Source organism: Equus caballus, chromosome 16, assembly GCF_041296265.1.
Source record: "Equus caballus isolate H_3958 breed thoroughbred chromosome 16, TB-T2T, whole genome shotgun sequence".
NCBI classification, from domain to species: Eukaryota; Metazoa; Chordata; class Mammalia; order Perissodactyla; family Equidae; genus Equus; species Equus caballus.
The window spans coordinates 6071550-6087357 of NC_091699.1; the positions used below are offsets into that span (position 1 = coordinate 6071550).

Below are 15808 nucleotides of genomic sequence, written 5' to 3' on the forward strand. Positions count from 1 at the left end.
TCAAATACAGGACCCAAGATAAAACTGAGAAAGCCACTGTCAGGCCCCCTACAAGGGACTGGTCGTCTTGCAGAAACCAAAAGAGGAAATCAGTCAGAGCTGACTTCCCTCCTTCCTTTCCCTGAGCATAAGCACTGCGAACCCCAAACCCACTCCCCCAAAGCACCACACAGAGAACACTACTCTCTCTTAGCAGAAACATTTATTGAGGACGATCAGTATCCTTGGTTGTGCTAACCATGGTTCTCATCAGAGGATGTGTTCTCGTGAAAACTGCAATGCTTTCTCAACAAGGACTGAATGATTTCTTTGGGGACATTTTTCCTCCCTGGAAGTGTTGGAGAAGCATTTCCTGTTTGAATAGAAGAGTCAGATCTCTGAACACAGTGCTTTCATTAGAGGTGAGGGTGGCCGGAGGGACGTGGCATACATCATGCATGCAGGTGGGTCTTGGATGGGGCACAGACTCCCTGTAGGGTGGGGAAGGGGGTTGACTCTGGCATAAATGCTGGTCCTTGAAGGCCACAACTTTCCAGGGCTGTCTGATCCTGTCTCTTTTCTGTCTAACCCTTGTACGAAAACTCTTGTCAGGAGGGACAGCATCTTGGCTGCAGGATGTGGTCCTTGCCCATTCCCCTGGCTGTGGGTCAGAGAGAGCCCCGTAGTTGGAGGGATGTCCCTCGTCAGGCTCTACCTGGGCCTGCAGTTCCCCCTTCTGCTGACTTAACTCTGCAGCCTCAGGTTCGTATCTCCATGCCAGTTTCTCCTCTAGGATCTTCCCGATGGCTGCCATGAGCTCATGAGCTTCAGGAGGCCCACAGCTCACGAGAGCTGCACTTTGAGCTGGGTCTCGGAGCGGTGCAAAGGTTGACGTGAACTTGGGTTTTTGCTGGGGACTTTCCTGCCCTGTGATTTTTTTCTTGGAATTAATCCACTGAAAAAACTGCCTCATTATTTTTCTGAAGTAACTTTCAGGAGGAAACTGTTCATTCTGTGACAGATACGGGGAAGTGCCCTCTAATTCTCTGTCCTCAATAGAGTGGCTCTTCTTTCCGGCTTTAGACGTCCCAACTCCTGAATCCTCGCTTCCACATTCTCCTGCTCTGGAGTCCAGAGGTCTCACTGTCTTTGCAGCTGGTGGGAAATTCCTATCCTGGCATTTCCATGAGACATGCTTAGAGGCCCAGGGTTCCCGCCAATCCCCATTGTCCTCCAAGTGGACTTGCAGCACCTGGGAAGCTCCCATGTCCCCACTGGAGATGCTCTGGGACTGAGTCAGTGAGGAGTCGAAGGCAAGCTATCTGAAGTAAGGGATATGTCAGCGGGAGAGCCTTTAGGCTGGCTATGTTCCTTGCTCTTCAATTGAAACTTCAACTCGGTAGGGAGCTGCTTTTTAATGTCTGATGGTTTGGAATCTTGGGGAACTTGTATTTTTGGTGAGGGACGTTCACTGGTCAGGGTAGCTTCTACTTTGCTCACATTGATATTTACCATTTGGGAGCTTCCCAACTTGTTGGTTGTCAAGATGTCACAAGATTGTGATGTAAGAACGCACAGCTCCTTAGCCTTGAATATCTCCCTGAAGTTCATGGTGGACGTGGAAAAATGTTTTCAATTCTTCTCCACCATCTTTTGGCCCTGAATCATGTCCTCTCTATCACTGGAACTCACATTCTCATCCCTTGGCACTTGTCCAACCCCAGCTTGCCTTGTGGACACCTCTCGGCTGCATCTGGTATTGTCTAGTGCAGTCTTACTCTGACTCACTTTGTCTATAAAGCTGTGTGTGAGGATCTCTGAAGTCTGTCTGCCATGCTCGATTGCCTGGATGTCCTTGGCAAGCTCCTGGTAGATATCAGAGTGGGATGGTTTTAGGGCCCCCTGTCCTTCGTTGCCCACAGATGAGGTAGCAGGGAGTGGAAGATCCAGGATGGGGACTGAATTCGCTGTTTTCACCTTATTTCCCTGAAAACTTTTAGAGCTTCCCTCAGGGGCTTGGAAACGTCAGCTTTGGAATCCACCCCAGAAATATAGGTGGCTGAGGAGAGAAAGTCAAATTGGGGAAGAGGCCATGTTTTGGCTTCTCTCAACTTATAGAATTTTATGGATTCAAGAACTTTGAGGGGTAGGCCCGACCTCTGACTCACGCGAAACCTTATAATGTGGGCTTCTAGCACCTGTCGGGTGTTGGGATCCAGAAAAGAAAGCTCTGGAGTGGTCATCTGGGGGTGGACGCCACCTACTGTTATGTTTTTCAAATTTCTGTTTTCCATATTGTTCTGGGGACTTCCAGAAGGAGGGGATGGGTTGTCCTCAGCCAGCCATGAATGACACACCCCGAGGGGGATCCTCCCCGCAGTGATCTGCCAACACTTCTGGCTTAGATGTAATCTAAGAATGGTTTTCATTTCATTCTGGTCTGTGTCCTTCCTTGAGACATTTAAGAGTTCATTCCCTGAGTAATTCCTTGAGTGACACACACAGCTACTTTTTGTCTCTGAGGCAACCCTCAGACTCTTTAGTAGGTAGCATTCTGAGACCCTTGGAGGACTATCTTCTGGGCTCTTCTCTAGGATATATCCAAGATTCCTCTTCATGTCCTGCCTTAGTTGAAACTTTGTTGAGATCGTCTCATGGAAGCTTCCTGGGAAACTCAATTCAGTCTCTGCTCGATCCTTGCTACTCTGGCCCTGAAGCTGACGGAGCTGTGAGTGAGCATGTCTGCCTTTTTGCTGAGATGTTTCTGTGCATTTACACAGAGACTCTAGATTCCTACTGGCATGGAGGCAGCAGTGTGAGAATAGCCTCCTTGGAATGTGGAGTTCCATTTTATCCTGGGGTTCACTGGTGATATGAAAATGGCCAGGAAGGACAGAGACTGGTACATAGGCATGGGAGGACTGGCTGACCAAAGGAGGGGTGAGAGCTTGAGGACAAGTGGCTTCTTGAGATTTTTGGAGTGCAGGGACTAAACCCCACAGACTTTCTTGTTGCTTCTGCAACATGTGCCATTTCAGGTGTTGATTTTCAGTTGAGATATGAGAGTCTGACTCAATCTGGGATCTATGGAAAGACACTCCATGGTCCCTAATCTGGGTTGGAGAAGAAGATGGTAGGATTGAGAGTGGGGATTGAAGGTGGGCATGGGGCTGGACCTGAGTGAAAGGTGGGTGCTGGGATTGGGGGTTGGTCTGAGAGAAGGGTTGCGGATGTACATCGGGGAGGGGAGGAGGGTGAGAATGGGGAAGTGGTGGAGATTCTTGATCCCACATCTTGACTGCAGAAGCATTACAGATTCCATTGAATAAGACAAAATGCGACCCTAGTGGGGCACTACTACTAGAAACCAGGAGAGTGGCCAGCAGGGACTCACTGTGCAGAGAGGGAAGACCCCAAAAGAGCTGGGTATATTTCTGCTGCAAGTTTTCTCCCAAAGTCTTGACATACAGTAGCTTTTGACAAATGCTCAGGTGCTCTGGTTTGCCTGTGATGTCCCAGCCAGTTTTGGGGGCTGTGGTGTCTTGTACATCAAGTGGCTGCAATGAATTCCCTGAAGACATCCGTTGGTTTTCTGAGCACATTTGTTTTGAAAATCGTCCTTCCTCCTTTTCTATCTTCTCTAAAATCTGGAAATCCATTCTCTTTTTTATTTGTCTTGCCAAGAATGCCTGGCCGTTAAGGCCAAGGAAAGAAAGGCTGCTGGCCTCCATGTGATTGGTAGCAGAGTCTCCCCAGAGACAGGTCTCTGGTAGATGGAGGGAAACTTGCTCTCGTTGAAAATCAGAGTGTGATAATGTGGGGAGGAACATGTTCTTGGCAGGAGCCTGACAACAAGAGAATTCTGAAATTGACAGACTTGAATGGTCAGTGCCTCTGACTGTTGGGACATAAGTGGACAACCCACCAGCGCTACCTGGAGATGAGTTCTCTGGAGCAGACTTCAATAAGATGGAAACCGATTTAGATTGAGTCACAGTTAAAGGGTGGTCTGTCGGTGGTGAGACAGACAGGCTTGGTGCTGCGTGATGACAAGCCAGTGAGTCATTGGGATTCATTATCTGGGACAAATTTGGTAAGGGGTTAATATCTTGGGAAAGGGTGCGGTCAAGAGAGAAGATCGTGTTCGGAGACAGAGTGGCATCTGGTTGGAGAAAAGGATCCGTTGCCTGGGTGTCATGAGGTGGGAGAGGGGGAAGGTCAAGGGGTTGGGGTGGGGAATGGTCTCCTGGGAGTTTGGACTCCAAGGGAGGAAAAGGCTCTGGTGGCATAGAGTGAGCCGGTGGTGAGGGTGAAAGAAAGTCAGCTAAGGGTGTCATTGGGTTAGGTGAGAGAACAGGGGGGGAGGTGGGGAAGGGTCAGGTGGAGGGGATGGTGTTAGGTCTCCTGGAGGGACTTCTGAGAAGGCAGAGGACAGAGTGAATGATGACTCAGTCCCAGAAGCTGAGGAAACCATAGAGGACACAGAGGCAGTATCATCTTCCAGGTCCTCCAGGAACAGCAGCCGATTGACCTCCACGGTTGTGCTACTACACACCTCACAGGAGGGGTCTGGACATAGCAGTTGACGAAAGCAGATGGTATCACGATGCTGGCCCCGGGGACTGAAGGAGACAGGATATACATAGCTGCAGCCAGGACCAGAACAAATATATGGGGCCCTGGCAGGTCTGACAGAGGTAGGGGCACCCATTGCATACTGTCCTTTCACATCCCCCCACTTCCTTGAGCTCACAATCTATGTTGTTTCCTTCTCCCCAAGACTTTCACAATCTGGATTTCAAAATCTGAGGATTTTCCCTCCCTTATCAATCTCACGTTTCACTGAGGCCCTAGAAATTCTTAGACCCTGCTAAGAAGCGGGATACAGGAAAGAAGGATTGTGTTTAGTCACCTTTGCAGCAGAGAAAGCACCTTCCTTGCCTCCTCTGCTTCTCTCTGGCAAGCTCTCCCACCTGGGAAACCAGGAAAGTGATGAAGACAGAAGCAAAGAGATCTTTTAGGAGGCAGAGTAGAATGTCCTTTATGGTACCCTTGGTAGATTGGACTTGGAGAGCTCCAAGAATTAGGATTCAAGATCGCACGGTTAATGATAATAATAAAGCTCACGTATGTATGTTGCTTTATCATTCACAAAGGGCTTTCATTCATATAGGTATGTCATCCCATGTGAGGCTCAAAAACACCATGTGAGGAACATAGGTCACTGGTTACTTCAAGGAAGAATCTGATCATCCAGGAAGTCAAAGTACTTTCACAAGGTCAGGAGACAGAAGTTCTGACTCTTGACATCTCATATGGCCACTTATTGGGCAACGCCCATTGCCCAGGTCCATCACTGCTTCATGCCCAGAGCTGGGCAGAGCAGGAATCTGAGAAATGTTTCAGGTTCTGACTGCTTTCCCATGAGCCTCTCCTCTGAGGGCTCTGTTTTCTGAGAGGGACTGTATCTAGTGACTGACATCCTCAGAGACCATGGACCTGGGAACTCATGGAAACGACAGGAAGGGTCACCCTTGGAGAGCTCAGGTGGGATAGGTAGAACCTTACCTCTTGGTGTTCCACCTTTTCTTCTCCTCTTGGCTCTGCCCTGATACTGAGAACAAAAAGAAAAGAATGAGGGGCTGGGACTCATTGGTCTCACTTCTCTGTTTAGGAAAGTCAGATATTTGTTATCCAAGAATAATATGACTCTCTATTTTAATTCCTATAATTTTGCGTTCCTTCCTTTTATTAATTTTTAAAGGTGATAAGATACTTTCAGTTTTTCCTTCTTTGAAAACCTCGAAGGAGGACTTTTGGCTGGAGTCCACACTTGATCTTCTCAGTCAGAAGTCCTCTGCTCAAGGCGGGCATAGACTCTGAGGCCCACAGTCACATCTGTGCTTCCTCAGATAGGCCCCTGTATCCTGGGACAGAGCTCACACTCCAGCATCTGCTCAGAGACTCAGCTCTGTTCTCCTGATCTGCCCAACACGAAGGAAGGCTTGGCAAGTGGCACCTGACATGGCAAGATGACTCATGATCAAGTGCTGGGAACGGTGTTCTCCTACACAGATCTGAAACGCTAAATAACTGAATCAAGGACTACAGAATCACTGTTTGGGATTTTATTTGGGAACCTACCAGCACACCCAGATAGTCTGTGAGCTTTAAATGGAATCCTTAGTCCTCCCTGAAGCCCTAGTTCTGCCTGTTCTCTTCCCCTAAGGGAGCAATGGTCTGTCCTCTCCTCAGACTTCCCATTTTAGGTGTCTCTCTGGCCCAGCCAAACTCATTTAAAAATGTGAGAAAGGGAACAGGAAAATAAAGAATTATCCTTTGAGGAGTGACTTTTGGTTCCAGCTCCAACACTTAAAGATCTTGGGAGTCTTTACTACGGTCCTTAGGAGAAGCAAAAGCTGAGCAAACTGAAAATCAATGGCTTTTCTTGAAGTCACCAGAGAATTGAGGTTGCAGGGCAAACTACTACCCAAAATCTTCAGAGAGGGTGAATGCAGAGAATCACAGTTAAGATCAGCTTACCTGGAGCAGAAGCCACTAGAGCCATAAACTGGTAGAAACACGTAAAAGACACTGACAAACTGCTGAGGATGCATGTGGGCTAGCATGAAAGTGAGAAACTCCTGGAGGACCATTTAAGGGGAGGCCCCACCTACTCGTGAGTTTTACTTCCAGGAACCCTACTAAGTTCTCACAGTGAAGAACCATGAAGAAACTCTGATGTTTCTGGCACGGGAGGGTGGGGGAGAAAGGTTACCATTTTGAAAGGATTTTGAAATATCCCCTGAGTGTGCTCCGTAGTAGAAGCCTCCTCAGCAGGGGAAAAGACTACCAAGACTTATCCCACGCGGGGGAAGGGCAATTACCCAACTGCAGCCCCCTGTAGCCTTCCTGTCTCATCTAAAGAGTTCAAAGAAAAAAAAAAGCTTAGAAACACTTGTGAAGGTCACAACCCAGGGACACAGGCCCACTAAAAGATTTAATTATATCCCCTCCCTTAACACCTTCCCACCGCTTCCCCAGGGCTGCAGTATAGTGATGGGATCATAGCTGAAAGAGTTGCAAGGCATAGGCTCTGTTTAAGGAGGAGATTTAGGGGAACCTAAAGACACAAGAAACACAAAAACAAGGACACTAGAGGAAATTGAAGCCTCTGACATGCACAGCTACGGTAAATATTAAACACAGCCCAACACCTAGCCAGATGAGCATAAAACTTCACACTAAAGGTTTATTTATTTCCGTTCCTATTTCCTAATACAGCATGTCTGGCTTTCAACCAAAAATTACAAGGCATGCTAAAAGGCAAGAAAAAACAGTCTAAACAGACAAAGCAAGCATCAGATCCACATTCACATTGACACAGGTTTTGGAATTATCACACATAGAATCCAAAGTAACCATGATTAGTATGTTAAGGGCTCTGATGGAAAAAATAGATGGCACACAAGAACAGATGAGGAATGTCAACAGACAGAGGGAAATTCTAAGAAAGAATCAAAAGGGAATGTTAGAAACCAAAAACACTACAAGAAATGGAGAAGGCCTGTGATTGGCTCATCTGTAGACTGCATACGGCCAAGGAAGGAATATGTGAGTTTGAATATATGTCAATAGAAACTTTGCAAACTGAAATGCACAGAGAAAAAGAAAAAAAATTTTAAAGCCCAGAATATCCAAGAACTGTGAGACAGTTTCAAAATATGTAGCGTGTGTAATTGGCATACCAGAAGGAGAAAAGAGAAAGAACAGAGTAGAAAAATATTTGAAGTAATAATGGCCAAGGATTTTCCAAAATTAATGACAGGTTAACCATAGATTGTAGAAGCTCAGAAAAGACCCCAACAAGATAAATACTAAAAAAGTCTATACTTGGACATATCGTCTTCAAACTGTAGGAAACCAAAAGATAAATCTTGAAAGAATCCAGAGGAAAATAAACACCCTACAGCTAGACGAACAAGGATGAGAATTGTGGGATTCTCATCATAAACCATGCAAGCAAGAAGAGAGTGGAGTGAAATATTTAAAGTGTTGAAAGAAGAAAAACCACCACCCACCTAGAATTTTAGATCTAGTGAGATTATCATTCAAAAGTGAAGGAGAAATAAAACCTTTCTCAGACAAACAAAAACTGAGGGAATTCATCAGCAGCAGACCTGCTCTGCAATAAATATTTTTTAAAAGTTCCTCAGGGAGAAGGAAAATGATAACTTGGATCTTCATTAAAAAGAGGAAGAGAAGGAATAAATTAAGGTAAAATGAAACTTTTATTTTTCTTATTCTCAATTGAGCTAATAATAATAGTGACAATGTATTGGGTGATTATAGTATATGGATAAGTGAAAGGAATGAAAACAATGTTACAGAGGACTTACATTACTTATAAACATATATTACAAACTCTACGGCAATGACTGAAATTTTTTTTAAAGAACAATTGATATAGTAAGAGATGAGAGAAAATGGAATCATATAAAATGCTTGTCTAAAACCAGAAAACTCAGAAAAAGAGAAGAAAAAAGAATAGATATAATGAATAGTAAAGAGTTATAGACATTGTAAATATGAGTCCTACCGTATTTTTAAAAAATCACTAAATATAAATGGTGTAAATTCACCAATTAAAAAACAGAGACTGTTAGTGGATAAAAAAACAAGACCCAATTAAATGTTGTATACAACATGCCCACTTTAAAAATAAAGATACAGATAGATTACAAATAAAGACAGAGAAAAATGTACCATGCCAACACTAACCAAAAGAAAACAGGAGTAACTATATAAATTTCAGACAAAGCAGACTTCAGAACAAGGAAAACTATCAGGGATAAAGAGGGGTATTACATAACCATAAAGGGTCCATGCTCCAACAAGACACACAGTCCTCAACATGTATACATCGAACAACATAGTGTCAAAATATGAGGCAAAAACTGGTAGAACTGCAAAGAGAAATAGTTGAATCTATTGTTATGTTTAGAGATTTCACCCTCTCTCTCAGAAATGGACAGATTCAGCAGGCAGAAAATCAGTATAGATGCAGTTGACCTGAACAGCACCATCAGTCAACGTGATCTAATTGATATTTTGTAGAGTACTTCATCCGATAATACACATTCTTCTCAAACTCTCATGGAACATTCACCAAGATAGACCACGTTCTTGGCCACAAAACACACTTTAACAAAAGTAAATAGAGATTGTACAAAGTATGTTTTCAGACCATAATGGAATTAAACTAGGAATGAATTGCAGAAGGATAGCTGGAAATCCTAAAATGTTTGGAGATTAAACAACATGCTACTAAACACATTGGTCAAGGAAGAAGTCTCAAAGTATTTTAAACTAAATGAAAATTAAAATAGAACTTATTAAAATTTATAAGGTATAGCAAAAGCAGTACTTAGGGGGAAATTGATAGCATTGAATGCATCTATTTGAAAAGAAAGACTTGATATTTCTGAGGGACCTGATTTACTTACCTGATTGATGTCTCTCTCTTTCCGAAATATTGGGAAACATGGACTCCTCTTTAGGTAGCACAGTGACAGAAGAAGGAGCCCCACCCCACACAGGAAGGCAGGGATGGGAATACCTAGGAACTCAAGCTGGAGCTCAGCCGTGGTGCATTAACATTCCTCAGACAAAGAGGGTGATCTGCATCACCAGAAGTGCACTGCCACCTCAGGCAGCTGGGCGTTAAGAGTGCACATTCTAGACTAGAGTTCCAGGCCCGCATCACAGAGCTTTAGCATAGACACCAAAGGTTCTTGAAGGTCTGGGAGGGGAAAACACAGAAGTGATGAACCCACAACCCTTCCCCCACCATCCAGGCCATCAAATCAGTCCACCCCTCTGAGGCCCTTTAGATACTTCCAACTTACCTTCCAACTCCACATATTCACCATAGCATATATTTCACCTTGGTGAAATTTTCTATTTATTCTGTTACCCAGCTGTTACCTAAGAGCCTTTTATTGCTTGGTGATCTCCTTTTGGACCCCCACGTCATCTTTGAAAGTCGGTCCTGTGCCCAGGGATTTACATCCCCAAGATCTACTCGGCCTTCAACTAAAACTTCCCCTCATACATAATGTGTTTTTACCTGTATGAAACCAGAAATACACTCAGCAGCAGCCCCACCTCCCGTTATCTCCTCAAAAGAATCCACTATCACCAAAAAGCATGAGAGAACAGAGTAGCCTGTATCAACCAACAGAAAGCATGAGAAAGAGGGCCACAAGGGCATGGCACATCCGTGGACCCAGGGCAAACAACTTGAAAATGTTTGGTAGCTCTTCTTTTCCCCGAATCCCTCTTAGGCTAGTCAGCCTCTAAAGGTTCTCAAATCTGGCCCCTTCCACCCATACGGTGTCTCACCCTGCTGCTCCCTCTTTTTCTCTGCCAAATCCCCTCCTCCCAGCAAAATTTTAAACTTTTCCATTATTTTACAGAGCAATTGTGCTGGACCATGACCTGCAGGGTCAAACTCATCTTGATTTAGGACTAGGCTTCTCTTCAGCATAACTTCTAGTGAGCACAGTTGTAATCATATTTGACAGTACCTTTAGATTTTTTTTGAATCACACCTATGGTTACTTCTTCCATGAAAGGTTTTATGATTTTTTTCCCCATCTACTTTCTATCTTTTCCCCAAAATTCCCATTGACATCTCTGTACCTTTTTAAACAATAATGTCATTTTTGTTGATGGTGTATATATATTTATTTCATCTCCCCCCACGCTAGCTAGTCATTTAATAGGTATAACTTTTACAGCTTCATTGTTTAGTGCTAAACTGCTGGAATGAAGCCCTGTGTCATGTCCTCCCTTTGCCTGCCCGCATTCCCTCGCTGAGTCTGATGAATCTATCTTGGCCGCAGACACCCAATCCTTTCCCTCCCATGTGAGAGGGTTTACCAGTAATGACAGCTCCTTTCTTTCCCTGTCTTCTCCCTCATCCACAGCTTCACCATCGTCTCTACCCAAAAGGAAGGTACACTTCAAGCCCACCCCTCTCATGTACCCTCCCTCGACTGCAGGAGGTCTCTGTTCAGACAAATCCCTCTATGTATCTTTGCTTCTCTGGCATTGTGTTTTTTATAGCAAGTCTGGTCCTGACTGCCCCTAAGGTCCCCAGGACTCATGATTGTAAAATCATCCTTTAAAGTCTGAGCAAGATAAGCTCCACCAACAATAGTTTCAGGTGGGGCCGGCCCCATGGTCGAGTGGTTAAGTCTGCACACTCCGCTTTGGAGGCCCAGCATTTCGCCGGTTTGGATCCCGGGCGCGAACATGGCACATTCATGGACATCCGTGTGTGTGTGTGTGTTTGTGTGTGTGTGTGTGTGCTGATATAGAGAGAAAGGGGAGGGAGGGAGCGGAGACAGAGACAAAATGGAGAGATATCGAAAATGGGTCAAAATACTAACGGGTACACCTGGATAAGGGGGGGGAAGGTTGTTTACCATCCATGCAACTTTTCCACAAGTTTATCTTTAAATAAATACATTTTAAAAATGGACTGTTGGCTGTTGTCCCAAATTTTGCCTAACCTTTGAAATTTCTGGCTTTTATTCCCGCACCTGCCATCGCTAGCCTACCCAGACCCCAGAAGTGTGCAATGGTGACTTTAAAAGAGTTGTCGCAGGTTCTGTCCCAGGCAAGAAACCCTGGATCCTCTTTGCACATTTAAAGTGTGCTAACATTTTAACAGGGTTTCACAAAATACTGGAAAAGAGCATCCCCCCCAAAATTTTTTTTTAAAAAATTATACATAATATAAAACAAGAACCAAAGGAAAGAACAAAATATTCAACATGTGTACAGCATGAAACCCCTAATTTCTTCCTTATCTGGTGCCACTGGGTCGTCCGTCTTCTGGGGTTTTGTGGTGTGAGTTGGTTTGCCGGCACTTCCTCTGCTCTGCTAGTCAGTTACCACTCCTGCACCGGATTTCCGTCTTCAAAAATTGTGTTGACATCTTTTGTCATATCTTCTCCCCTTCTTGTCATCCTCAAGGGCCTTGTTCTTTTTAAATCCTTTACTTGTTTTAGCAGCTTTATTGAAATATAGTTCACATACTATACAACTTACCCATTTAAAGTGTATAATTCCATGATTTTTAGTGTATTCACAGGTGGGTAACCATCACCACAGTCAATTTTAAAGCATTTTCATGACTTCAAAAAGAAACTTCATAACCTTTAGCTGTCATGCCCCTGTCCTCTCATCCCCCCAGCCCTAAGCAACCACTAGTCTACTTCCTCTCGCTCTAGATTTCCTTGTTCTGGACATTTCGTATGAATGGAATCATATGAGGTTATTTGTGACTGGCCTCTTTCACTTCTGCATAATGTTGTCAGGGTTTGTGCATATTGTAGCATGTATCAGTACTTTTTATTGCCAAAAAATATTACATTGTGTGGATATACCGTGATTTATTTACCCATTCGTCAGTTGATGGACGTTTAGGTTGTTTCCGTCTTTTGACCGTTATGAATAATACTGCTATGGACATTTGTGTACAAGTTCTTGTGTGGACATATGTTTTCATTTCTCTTGAGTGTCTAGCTAGAAGTGGAGTTTCTAGGTAATATGGTAATTCTGTGTTTAACTTTTGAGGAACTGCCAGACGGTTTTCCAAAACAGCTGCACCATTTTTCACACCCACCAGCAGCATAGAAGGGTTTCAGTTTCTCGGCCTTCTAACACTTGCTATTATCTAACTTTCTGATTCTAGCCATCCTGTGTGTGAAGTGCTATCTCACAGTGGTTTTGATTTGCATTTCCCTGGTGACTAATGATGTGGAGCATCTTTTCATGTAATATTTTACTTTTGGGGAAGGAGAGGAGATAAAAAAGTGTTTGATCTCCTGTGTTTAACTCATCATACAGTAGCTCGTTTTAAATGTATTACAGGAAAGAAACTTTCTTCTAAATCTTTGAAAACACTTGCATGGTGATGTGAAGTCCTTATCACATGTACAGTTTTCTCCTTCTGTGCTCTCTACGTGCTGCAGTCACTGTGTGACTGAGGGACTGCAACACCGTGCACTGCATTTGCTTAGGAAGATTCCTTTCTGCGTGGGGTGGAGGGAGGAGTTAACTCAGTGACTTCTCAGGCTTGACTACAGGGCTGAGCAGAACTGATGGCCAGAGCATCTGAAGCTCAGTGCGTTTCCTCCCCATGGCTCTGTCCATCTGTTTTGGGTCAGTGAGCTCCACAGGTAGTAAATGTCAAAGAAACGTGAGAGCTGTGACATGGGCACAAAGCATACACCTGAGAGACGGATGGCAGGATGTTCCCATGGGCTTTTGCCCCTTAACCGTAGTGTAGGAGACGGGCCGTATCACACGTGCCTGATGATAACTGTGAAAGTGGGGTAAGGGGTACATGGGAAGTTCCACTGCTCTCGTGCATGTTTAAACATTTCTGTAATAGAAGCTTAAAATAATGAAAGAAGCTGGGTGCCTCCTAAAGAGAGGGAGGGGACGAGAGGATACCTGGCAAGGGGGCTCAGTCCGTCAAGACGAGGGTTTAGCTCTCTCAATAAGGACATTTCAGGAAGTGTAATCATTGAGGTTAGGAAGGAAACCTCTTTTCATATAACAGGAAAGAAGGAAAGGAGGAACGGGAAAAGGTTTTTGTGAAGCTTTATTGATGGAAAGTTCCTGTCTCATGACTTCTAGTTCCTCTGTGATCAGTGGTCCAGCACATCTACTGAGCAAATGGAGACAGCCTAAATTTGAGGAAAGTGAAGGAGATTTGAAATAGATTTGAGTGTCCCTGGAGAGAGAATGGAATAAGGAAACAGCGACCTAAGCTCCATTTGTCTTGTTCTCATGTTAGTAAGCATGGGATAATTCTTTGTGGAATGAGTGAGTGATTCCCAGCTAGTGCTGGGGCTGAATTTACTGTGGCATCGGTAGACTCCATTGTGAGATTTAATCCAGTAGTGATCAATTAGTTATAGGAAGGCATTTCTGGGAAAGGCAGAGAGATGGGATTTTGCCAGACAGGCAGGATTAAAAGGGATTGGATGGGGCCCATTAGTAGTGGAGCTTTTTAAATGTTGGTTAGCTGACAGACCATCGAGTCTACCCCGGAGAGGGAGGAAATGTAAACAAGAGCTTGACCGACAGACAAGGAGTAAGTGGAAAAATGAAGGGCCTGGAGTTGAAAAGTTAACAAGGGGCATATGAATCAGAAGAATGAGAGACGAGGCCAAGGGGTGGAATGTCCGACTGTAATAATCTGGATGGCTGAAGTCTTCCTGGTGATAAGCTCTGGAGTGTGGCAGTAACTACACTGGAATGGAAGGAAAGGACCCTAAGATGAGATGATGCAGAAACTGAGAGGCTGGTCTTTGGCTGGTCTATCCACATCGATGGTAGAGCCCTCCATGGCCTCCTCACCTCTTCAAGTCTCCTGCCCTGGGCCCCATCCCCCTCCCAGGACCTCCACAGAATCTGCATTCTTTCTTTGACCTCAAGTTTCAGACATTGTGGGTTCAATGGCATAACTCTGGACAAGAAGATACAAGTGTGGAGTGAGAGAGGCTGTAGTGGACACCGGTTTTGTTTTTGGTTTTTGTTTTAACACCTAGCATTCACAAGCCTTTCTGGGAAAACTACCTCCAGTGCCCTCTGGGATACTCACCCCATTTGTGTAGTGTGTGTGTGTGTGTGTGTGCGCGCGTGCGTGTTCGGTTTTGTTACAATAGTTACCATTATACTTGTATCTTTTCTAATGTCCTCAAATTCCTTTCCCTTACTCGGAGTCTTATTTCGTTTGTCACCTATATCTTGACCCCCTCTTATTACTTATAGAACAATCATTTTATTCTATTTTTCCCTTTTTTTCTCCCTTCCATTTTTAAAATCATGTTGTTTTTAGAAAACAAAATTGGTATTTTATTTTTCCACCCTTGTAGCCATCTTTATTTTACTTAGACGTCTACAACTTAATGTATTTAACGCTCACCATCATAATGCTTTTTGAATTTTGCCCCAGTTGACCCTCAGCCAATTTTTGAGTCCCAGTCTGTCTAAGTGGAGTTGCCTTTCCTCCAAACCCCTATTGTAAGGGTGGGTATGAGTGCAGTCCATGGTGAGACCCCCATATATCTGTAACCTGGTGCATACTCTGGGACTCACCTCTGGTTCATGAGCTGCAGGTGTTCTGGGGGAGACCAGCCATGGCTCCACCAAGGCCGTGAATATCAGAGGCGGCACTTCCATCCTGATAGGCGAACTGTACACACTAAGGGCAAGATCTTGTATATTCCTATTAAGCATAGATGGAAGGAAGGCAGCAAGATCACCTTCCCCAAAGAGGGGGATGCCATGCCTGATGACCTCCCTGCAGATATTGTTTAGTATTCAAAGAACAGCCCAGTGCCTTTTTGGAATAAGGCATCAGTGTGCTGTGCAGTGCCTGGATCAGCCTCAAGGTGGTGATGCCTGGATCAGATTGAGGAGGGGGCGGGGGGAACAGGACAGGGTCACCATATGGATGATGAGGCATAAAGCTTTGTTCTACCGGCAAGGTCCTTCTTTCCCCTCTTCATTTTTTCTTCCCTCCTCGCTTACTCCAAGTCATCTTTTCCTTACTCTCAGCTTTATTTTATCCTGGGAGGTAGGTGGCTCCCCCGTCAACATTGTTACTACTGGCAGCTGAGTGATGCTTTTGCTCTGCAACAAAATATCATTTGGCAGTCTGAAGAAATACCTACAGAGGGGAACCACTTCCCCCAGGTGCCTTTCCAGTAGGGAAACCTCAATGTAAAGTTTAAAGTATTCT

General features: G+C 44.5%; 1 protein-coding gene across 50 annotated transcripts in view; it reads left to right on the forward strand.

Moving 5' to 3' along the window:
* The window catches only part of LOC138917966 (heparan sulfate glucosamine 3-O-sulfotransferase 4-like), an 87660-nt gene that overhangs the window by 32507 nt on the left and 39345 nt on the right, over positions 1-15808 (forward strand). The window lies entirely within an intron of this gene.